Raw genomic sequence first — 10,000 nt, 5'->3', positions numbered from 1 at the left:
ATGCGATATAAAAATATCTGTGGTGTATTTTGAGCTAAAACTTCACACACACACACACACACACACACACACACACACACACACACACACACACACACACACACACACTCTGGGGACATCAGAGACTTATTTTACATCTTTAACACATTCTGTTGACTGTAAGTAACGTTGCACATACATGTCCACTAAGTTTACATGTAGTTGCACAGTTACTAGTCGACAGAATGTTGAAAAGGGACCAAATGAAAATGAACTTTTGTGAAAATATAAATGTTTTGATGTTTCTGATTTGTTCTCTAGTTCCCTCTGCTGGCTGATCAGGAGATCTGCAGTCATGGCTCAGTGTGATGATGCGTATGTGACATCACTTCCTCTTTGTCATTGACATATATCAGGACATTTTTCAAACGGACCTGGAAAAACTTTTCATGAGATCGAGATCATCAGGAGGGTTTAAAAACTATGAATTTAAGATTTATAAATTGCATATTAAACTTCCATTCATCTGCATTAAACATTTTGACATGAACAAACTAATAAACTTGATTTGATGCATATAAATAAAATTTAGATGTTACTAAATGATATTTATGCAGTTATAATGCATTTAGTCACTTATATCTTGAGTGCTTTGGAGCACAGACTGAATTCTGGTTTCGTTTTAATGCAGGTTATGTTGAAGTGAAAAAAGTAGGTATTTTATTATCTAAAATCAATATTTTTTATTCATAAATATGTCCTCAATGGTGTACAAATACCTCAGCCTATGATACTAACTTATCCTCATAAATTAAGAATTTATTATCTTTATATACATTGGACAGGTAGGTCCACGCCGGAGGCTTCCATGTCGTTCCGCCATCTTGAAAAACTATAATAGCAGAGAGGGACAAAAAGCGCTAGGCCAACGCGTTCTCGTGCAGAGCCAGGGTCACGTGACTGCTCCAGCAAGTTTAAAAGGTTGCACTGTCTGTTATAATGATGGAGGACCGTACGCCGTCGCCGAACCACAGGAGAAGAAGTCCTCATCGCCAAAAAAGTCCAAACAGTGGAGCGGCTAAGTTATAATCGTTCAGTTTATGATACAAGCGTGAAAATTGGCATGAGCAGTCTCCACGGGTCACTTGACAAGAAAATTGTCCGAGCCACTTGAAATTTCAAGATGGCGGCCATTTTTCAAGATGGCCGACACCTTAGTGGAGCAATAGAGCATCACAGTCCCGCCCACAGCCGGTGCCGGAAGTAAAAATTCAATACAATTTCTCCATAGACATTTGGGGTATAAGCCATAAAAACGTAACCATACATGGTAGACTTAAAACCAGCAACGGCTGTACTAAGCGATTGTATATAAACGCCAAAAGTTCATGGGGCACTAACCTTGATTTGAGATAAATGCCTTTTATTCGCGATGTCTTGGATAAGTACTTCATTACCCACAATCCTAAACAATCCCACAATCCCACAGTGATGCATCTGATTGGTGGATGTCGTGTAAACCCCGCGAAGGTCCGGAGAGCGTTGCCATGGAAGCAGGATTCTAACAGTAGAGACTGAACGGACTGTTTTCTTTAGCGGAAGCCATATAAATAGTTTTTAAATCAATACATTCCTTTTTAAATTAATATTTTGTGTCAAATTATTTATTTGGTAGGTAGCCATGTAATAAGCGGGATAATGTATAGCGAGTTGGTTGTTATAGCGAATACAACTCCCTTCAGGCTCCGCTTCGGGCTCATAATCAGCCTTTCGCGAGTTGTATTCGCTATAACAACCGCCTCGCTTTACATTATCCCTTACGGTACGTTCACACGGGGCGTGAGCGTCAACGCTTCCCATTGACTTTGAATGGGTGACGTCAAGCTTTGCCGAAATGAATTGTGGATCCGTCGGCGGCGCTTCACTGGCGTTGCTCGCATAGACCGTATATAAACTGGACACAGCGACCCCATAGGTTTCAACGGAGAGAAGTGAAGTCGATTAGAAGCATCACTTCCTGATCGCCAGGCTCTGATGAAAATCTCGCAGAGACGGAGAGCGTGAGCATTAGCTGTCCATGAGCTAGCAGCGGGAGCAACTTTATCACTCTCTATGGGCTTTATGCCTCTCTTGCCTATCACTCTCTTGACTTTATGCCTCCACGTCCTCCCGATTGCTTGCGAGCTTCTCTGCCTGTCCATACGTTAATTTCTCGACTTGTGCGACAGAGTCGCGCGGTTATGACGCAATCGTTAGCCTATTTTTACAAAAAACTGCTTCTACGGGGCCATAACGTAAGATACAAGGTAATGGAGCCTTTTATACATTTTCGTGTTTCTTTAAAAATAAACAATGGACAAATGGAGTCTTTAAACGCCTCAGATGTAAAGTTATTCGCTGTCAAAGTGACGCAAAAATGAATGGGAGTCAATGTAATGCTAACAGCAGGGGGGGGTCCGCTAGCCAATGGCGGCGCCCGGGATGCTTCAGTGTCTTTCTGAACACTGCCCCCTGGTTGCTCGCAGCAGAAGTTGAGAATTTTTCAACTTCTGCCGCGAGCAACGCCAGTGAATCGCCGCAGGCGGAAGCGTCAGCCAATCAGGATCGCTCTGCAAATACAGTAGCCAGGCGGCAGCCAATCACGTTCATCACGTTCATCCTGTCATTCCTGTCTAATTTCATTGGCTGACGCTGCTATGACCATGGCGTCGTGCCAAACTTCAGCCACGCCTTCCGTCAAGCGTTGACGCTCACGCCCCGTGTGAACGCCCCGTTACTTATCGTTCACTTTAGATAGGCTACTGTAGCCTTCATATGGTATGAGTCATATCAAGCATTTTATGATGCCACTGTCAAAACAATATTAAGCCTAGGCATACCTCTTCATGCATTTACTGAACATTTGTGTAATAATTCATGGCAAGTTAATAAACTGATTATGACGGTCCAAGAGCAGACCATGCAGCGGTCCATGCATCAGACCGGTGGCGCTGTGCACTTTCTGGTTTGCTGACCATCACTTTTTAATTTTCACTTGTTGTGGATATTAAGAAAATACATTAAATGTTATTACAATTAAGGATGAACTATAACATCATGAAAATGAGCATGGACCTCAACCTGTCCTGTCAGCAGAGAGTCCTGTGTCATAAAGGGCTTTGAAATAAACACACAAACTAACGTTACACACTGACTGAACACACGTGTGTTGATGACTGAGCTGCACCATGTTGCTAACGCTATCGTTAACCGCTTTCACACACGCACACAATATATTATTATTTTTATTTACACGATTATTACTGAAAGAACTGCTATTAACTACACATTTACTATATAAAATGAACTCAAAAGGCTCTTTCGCGGTTTGCTTCAGCCGACTTCAGTGAGGCGCGGTGGGTTATGGGATGAGTAGTTCCTTCGCTCGGAAATGAAAATATGTACACAGTCTTGTACCTTTGCCTTTTTTTGGATTTTCTCTTTGTTTTTTCACTCGAAATGATATGTTGTATGCTTATGAGTTCAGCCATAGCTGGTTATCCTCAGACATGCTCTAAAACTCTTTAGATACGGATTTTTCCAAAAGTCAATGGGAGAAATGAATGGGAAATTTACTTCCGGCACCAGAGCTCTCTCGGGCTGTGTGTGGGACTGTGATGCTCTATTGGGCTTAAAGGAGAACTCCGGGCAATGTTTAAAGGTGGGGTATGTAATTATCTTTTTTGGCCATTTGTTCAAAATCACTTAAAATCCACTGAGTTAGAAGCACTGAAATAAAAATTAAGCAATTTAATCATCTGTGGAACGGGCAGGACTCGAAAAACTCCAGCCAATCATTTCCAAGACCACCTAGAATCATTGGACAGTAAGTGTGTCAATCAAACGGTCGTACCATCCCCCCCTCCCCCCATCCATGTCCATGTTCTTTGAATGGGTGGAGTCAAAGGAAAGAAGGTAGGACCATTTGAGTTGTGTATTTTCAAAATCTGCCGGCCGTTTCAAATCACACACCCCACCTTTAAGTTAATCTTGATCGGCATATATGGGGCATATTCATAAAGAGTGTGTCTGTGCCTCTTAACACACACAAAATGCAATTAAAATGTCTGTCCAACATGAACAGGGTCCTTACATGACAACAAGATGCGTTTAGCAACTTAGCCATTGTTTAAATTCACCTAAATAGTGTTTTAGAGACGGCTAGCTGTAGTCTCGCGCTGAAGTCCCGCGGGAACTCCCTGGATGGATCAACGGCGAGAAATCCTCGGTAGAAGGCCTCAGTGTGTGTGTGTGTGTGTGTGTGTGTGTGTGTGTGTGTGTGTGTGTGTGTGTGTGTGTGTGTGGGTGTATGAACTCGGGAGAAGCCTCAACGCCTGTGTGTGCACAAACTGTCAGAGCAACATCCATCATGAGTTGCTTCGGGAAAATCGTGAGTGAATTCATTACAATATTCATTTATTGCAAACTAGTTTCTTAATGAGGTGTTATTTACTAATAATTGGTATTTTTGTCACATAAATCCTTATGATTATATAACAGATTAAAATAACAAATTTAAGAATCAAGTGTGTGTGTGTGTGTGTGTGTGTGTGTGTGCGTGCGTGCGTGCGTGCGTGCGTGTGTGTGTGTGTGTGTGTGTGTCAGCAGAATGCCACTGTTAAAGAGCTTCTTCTGTTCTGTGAGTCTTAATCATGTGACTTCATTACTGGCCTCATTATTGAAAGCAGAAACTCTACACTTTACTGCTGTATCTGCACACACACACACACACACACACACACACACACACACACACACACACACACACACACACACACACACTACTCGCTCCTAGAGATCTCCTCCGTCTCTCGTCTCCGCTTCCACACGAGCTGCTCTGCTACTGACACTTCTGCGGTGTGTATATTGATTTGTCTGTTAACCTGATTGCTATAACTTTAGGTTATTTTAGTGTTTAACTGCTATTATTAATATTAGTTTAAATTATAATATAGAAATTAATTAAAACACAAAATAACAATAAATCATGTTAAATAATAAAAACATATTCTTATTATTTATTTATTATTTGCATTTTTTGTTTTTATTGTAAATAGTATAAAATATATAAAAACTATTATAATTATTATGTATTATTAATATTACAGATTACTTATTTATTTGTATTATTTTTATTTTTATCTATTTATAACATAATTATTAGCCATGTGTGTCTGTCTGTGCGCATGTCTTTACTTTGATACTGTTAATATCAAAGAAGATAAATAATATATACTAATTATTATTATCAATCTTGAAAAGTTTTAATTACTTAATATTTAGCTTTACTGTCACTTTTGATCAATAATTATTATTGTTTTTTATTTAATTTCTTTTATGTCTTGAAATTTGATGTGATTGTGTGATGTTGGTAAATAATAATAATAATATAAACAAACAACTGGAAAAAAAAGGAAGGAACAGGAAGGATTAAAAAGAAATAAGAGAAATAAACGTCTCTCTCTCTCTCTCTCTCTCTCTCTCCTCTCCTCTCTCTCTCTCTCTCTCCTCTCTCTCTCTCTCTCCTCTCTCTCTCTCTCTCTCTCTCTCTCCTCTCTCTCTCTCTCTCTCTCTCTCTCTCTCTCTCTCTCTCTCTCCTCTCTCTCTCTCTCTCTCTCTCTCAGCTGTCAGGTTTCCCGCTAAGCTTCAGTGATCACATGATCGGCCTACAGGAGCCCCCGTCAGACACGGGTCACTTCCTGTTGATGGCAGACGTCACACTGATGACATCAGATCGGTTGTGTTAGAGTTGACCTCTGACCTCTGTCACCGCACACGTCTCGTGAAGATCAAACTGAGGAATACAGAGCAGACGCTCAGATCATCGGCGAATATTATCTCCAAATCATTTAGAGATCGTTCAGTTCTGAACAATTCTAAAACCTTGTTTTTATTTTCTCCAAATATTATTTAAGGGGACATATCATGCCCCTTTTTCACATTATGTAATATTAATCTATGGTGTCTTCAGAATGTGTCTGTGAAATTTCATCTTAAAATACCCCCAGATCCTTTACTAGCTTGGTTCTTTGTGTGTGTCACTTTAAATGCAAATGAGCTGTTGCTCCGCCTCTGTTCACAAGAGGGCGGAGCTTCAGAAACTCCGGCAATAACAGAACCGGCCGATCTCACTCCTCCAGAATCCCAGAATAACCAGTAGCGAGTGCAGCCGTACGGAGAGACTCAGAGTTTCTGGATGTTAGCGGAGACATTTGTGTAGTTGTTGTGGAGTTACACTGATCATCTCATCATCATGTTGAACTTTCACACAAGTGTCCACAGTTCCTGAGGTGTTTATAAGACAGCGCTGACGTGTTCTGGTCACTAGTGTCCAGTCTGTGCTCGACCACAGAACAGTTTCATGCTTTGCTGGATCTTCTGCCATCGCGTTAGGACGGTAAAATTGTAAACGTGCAGATTAAGGGCCGGTAATATTATAAACGTGCAGATTAAGGGCCGGTAATATTATAAACGTGCAGATTAAGGGCCGGTAATATTATAAACGTGCAGATTAAGGGCCGGTAATGTTATAAACGTCCAGATTAAGGGCCGGTAATATTATAAACGTGCAGATTAAGGGCCGGTAATATTATAAACGTGCAGATTAAGGGCCGGTAATGTTATAAACGTGCAGATTAAGAGCCGGTAATATTGTAAACGTGCAGATTAAGAGCCGGTAATATTGTAAACGTGCAGATTAAGGGCCGGTAATATTGTAAACGTGCAGATTAAGGGCCGGGAATATTGTAAACGTGCAGATTAAGGGCCGGGAATATTGTAAACGTGCAGATTAAGGGACGGTAATGTTATAAACGTGCAGATTAAGGGCCGGTAATGTTATAAACGTGCAGATTAAGGGCCGGTAATATTGTAAACGTGCAGATTAAGGGCCGGTAATATTGTAAACGTGCAGATTAAGGGCCGGTAATATTATAAACGTGCAGATTAAGGGCCGGTAATGTTATAAACGTGCAGATTAAGAGCCGGTAATATTGTAAACGTGCAGATTAAGGACCGGTAATGTTATAAACGTGCAGATTAAGGACCGGTAATGTTATAAACGTGCAGATTAAGGGACGGTAATGTTATAAACGTGCAGATTAAGGACCGGTAATGTTATAAACATGCAGATTAAGGGACGGTAATGTTATAAACATGCAGATTAAGGACCGGTAATGTTATAAACGTGCAGATTAAGGACCGGTAATGTTATAAACGTGCAGATTAAGGGCCGGTAATGTTATAAACGTGCAGATTAAGGGCCGGTAATATTGTAAACGTGCAGATTAAGGGCCGGTAATATTGTAAACGTGCAGATTAAGGGCCGGTAATATTGTAAACGTGCAGATTAAGGGCCGGTAATATTGTAAACGTGCAGATTAAGGACCGGTAATATTGTAAACGTGCAGATTAAGGGCCGGTAATATTATAAACGTGCAGATTAAGGGCCGGTAATGTTATAAACGTGCAGATTAAGGACCGGTAATGTTATAAACGTGCAGATTAAGGACCGGTAATGTTATAAACGTGCAGATTAAGGGCCGGTAATGTTATAAACGTGCAGATTAAGGACCGGTAATGTTATAAACATGCAGATTAAGGGACGGTAATGTTATAAACGTGCAGATTAAGGACCGGTAATGTTATAAACGTGCAGATTAAGGGCCGGTAATGTTATAAACGTGCAGATTAAGGGCCGGTGATATTATAAACATGCAGATTAAGGGACGGTAATGTTATAAACGTGCAGATTAAGGGACGGTAATGTTATAAACGTGCAGATTAAGGACCGGTAATGTTATAAACGTGCAGATTAAGGGCCGGTAATGTTATAAACGTGCAGATTAAGGGCCGGTGATATTATAAACATGCAGATTAAGGGACGGTAATGTTATAAACGTGCAGATTAAGGGCCGGTAATGTTATAAACGTGCAGATTAAGGGCCGGTAATATTATAAACGTGCAGATTAAGGGCCGGTAATGTTATAAACGTGCAGATTAAGGGCCGGTAATGTTATAAACGTGCAGATTAAGGGCCGGTAATATTATAAACGTGCAGATTAAGGGACGGTAATATTATAAACGTGCAGATTAAGGGCCGGTAATGTTATAAACGTGCAGATTAAGGGCCGGTAATATTGTAAACGTGCAGATTAAGGGCCGGGAATATTGTAAACGTGCAGATTAAGGGACGGTAATATTATAAACGTGCAAATTAAGGGACGGTAATATTGTAAACGTGCAGATTAAGGGCCGGTAATATTAGAAACGTGCAGATTAAGGGCCGGTAATATTGTAAACGTGCAGATTAAGGGCCGGTAATATTATAAACGTGCAGATTAAGGGCCGGTAATATTATAAACGTGCAGATTAAGGGACGGTAATATTATAAACGTGCAAATTAAGGGACGGTAATATTATAAACGTGCAGATTAAGGGCCGGTAATATTATAAACGTGCAGATTAAGGGCCGGTAATGTTATAAAAGTGCAGATTAAGGGCCGGTAATGTTATAAACGTGCAGATTAAGGGCCGGTGATATTATAAACGTGCAGATTAAGGGCCGGTAATATTATATACGTGCAGATTAAGGGCTGATAATATTATAAACGTGCAGATTAAGGGCCGGTAATATTATAAACGTGCAGATTAAGGGACGGTAATGTTATAAACGTGCAGATTAAGGGCCGGTAATGTTATTAACGTGCAGATTAAGGGCCGGTGATATTATAAACGTGCAGATTAAGGGCCGGTAATATTATAAACGTGCAGATTAAGGGCCGGTAATGTTATAAACGTGCAGATTAAGGGCCGGTAATATTGTAAACGTGCAGATTAAGGGCAGGTAATATTGTAAACGTGCAGATTAAGGGCCGGTGATATTATAAACGTGCAGATTAAGGGCCGGTAATATTGTAAACGTGCAGATTAAGGGCCGGTAATATTGTAAACGTGCAGATTAAGGGCCGGTAATATTGTAAACGTGCAGATTAAGGGCCGGTGATATTATAAACATGCAGATTAAGGGACGGTAATATTGTAAACGTGCAGATTAAGGGCCGGTAATATTATAAACGTGCAGATTAAGGGCCGGTAATATTGTAAACGTGCAGATTAAGGGCCGGTAATATTATAAACATGCAGATTAAGGGCCGGTAATATTATAAACGTGCAGATTAAGGGCCGGTAATATTGTAAACGTGCAGATTAAGGGCCGGTAATATTATAAACATGCAGATTAAGGGCCGGTAATATTGTAAACGTGCAGATTAAGGGCCGGTAATATTATAAACGTGCAGATTAAGGGCCGGTAATATTGTAAACGTGCAGATTAAGGGCCGGTAATATTAAAAACGTGCAGATTAAGGGCCGGTAATGTTATAAACGTGCAGATTAAGGGCCGGTGATATTATAAACGTGCAGATTAAGGGCCGGTAATGTTATTAACGTGCAGTATAAGGGCCGGTAATGTTATAAACGTGCAGATTAAGGGCCGGTGATATTATAAACGTACAGATTAAGGGCCGGTGATATTATAAACGTGCAGATTAAGGGCCGGTAATATTATAAACATGCATATTAAGGGCCGGTAATATTATAAACATGCAGATTAAGGGCCGGTAATATAAACGTGCAGATTAAGAGCCGGTAATATTGTAAACGTGCAGATTAAGAGCCGGTAATATTGTAAACATGCAGATTAAGGGCCGGTAATATTATAAACGTGCAGATTAAGGGCCGGTAATATAAACGTGCAGATTAAGAGCCGGTAATATTATAAACGTGCAGATTAAGGGCTGGTAATATAAACGTGCAGATTAAGGGCCGGTAATGTTATAAACGTGCAAATTAAGAGCCGGTAATATTATAAACATGCATATTAAGGGCCGGTAATATAAACGTGCAGATTAAGAGCCGGTAATGTTATAAACGTGCAAATTAAGAGCCGGTAATATTATAAACATGCAGATTAAGGGCCGG

Source organism: Phoxinus phoxinus, assembly GCF_949152265.1.
Source record: "Phoxinus phoxinus genome assembly, chromosome: 11".
NCBI lineage: Eukaryota > Metazoa > Chordata > Actinopteri > Cypriniformes > Leuciscidae > Phoxinus > Phoxinus phoxinus.
This window is presented reverse-complemented; position numbering follows the sequence as displayed.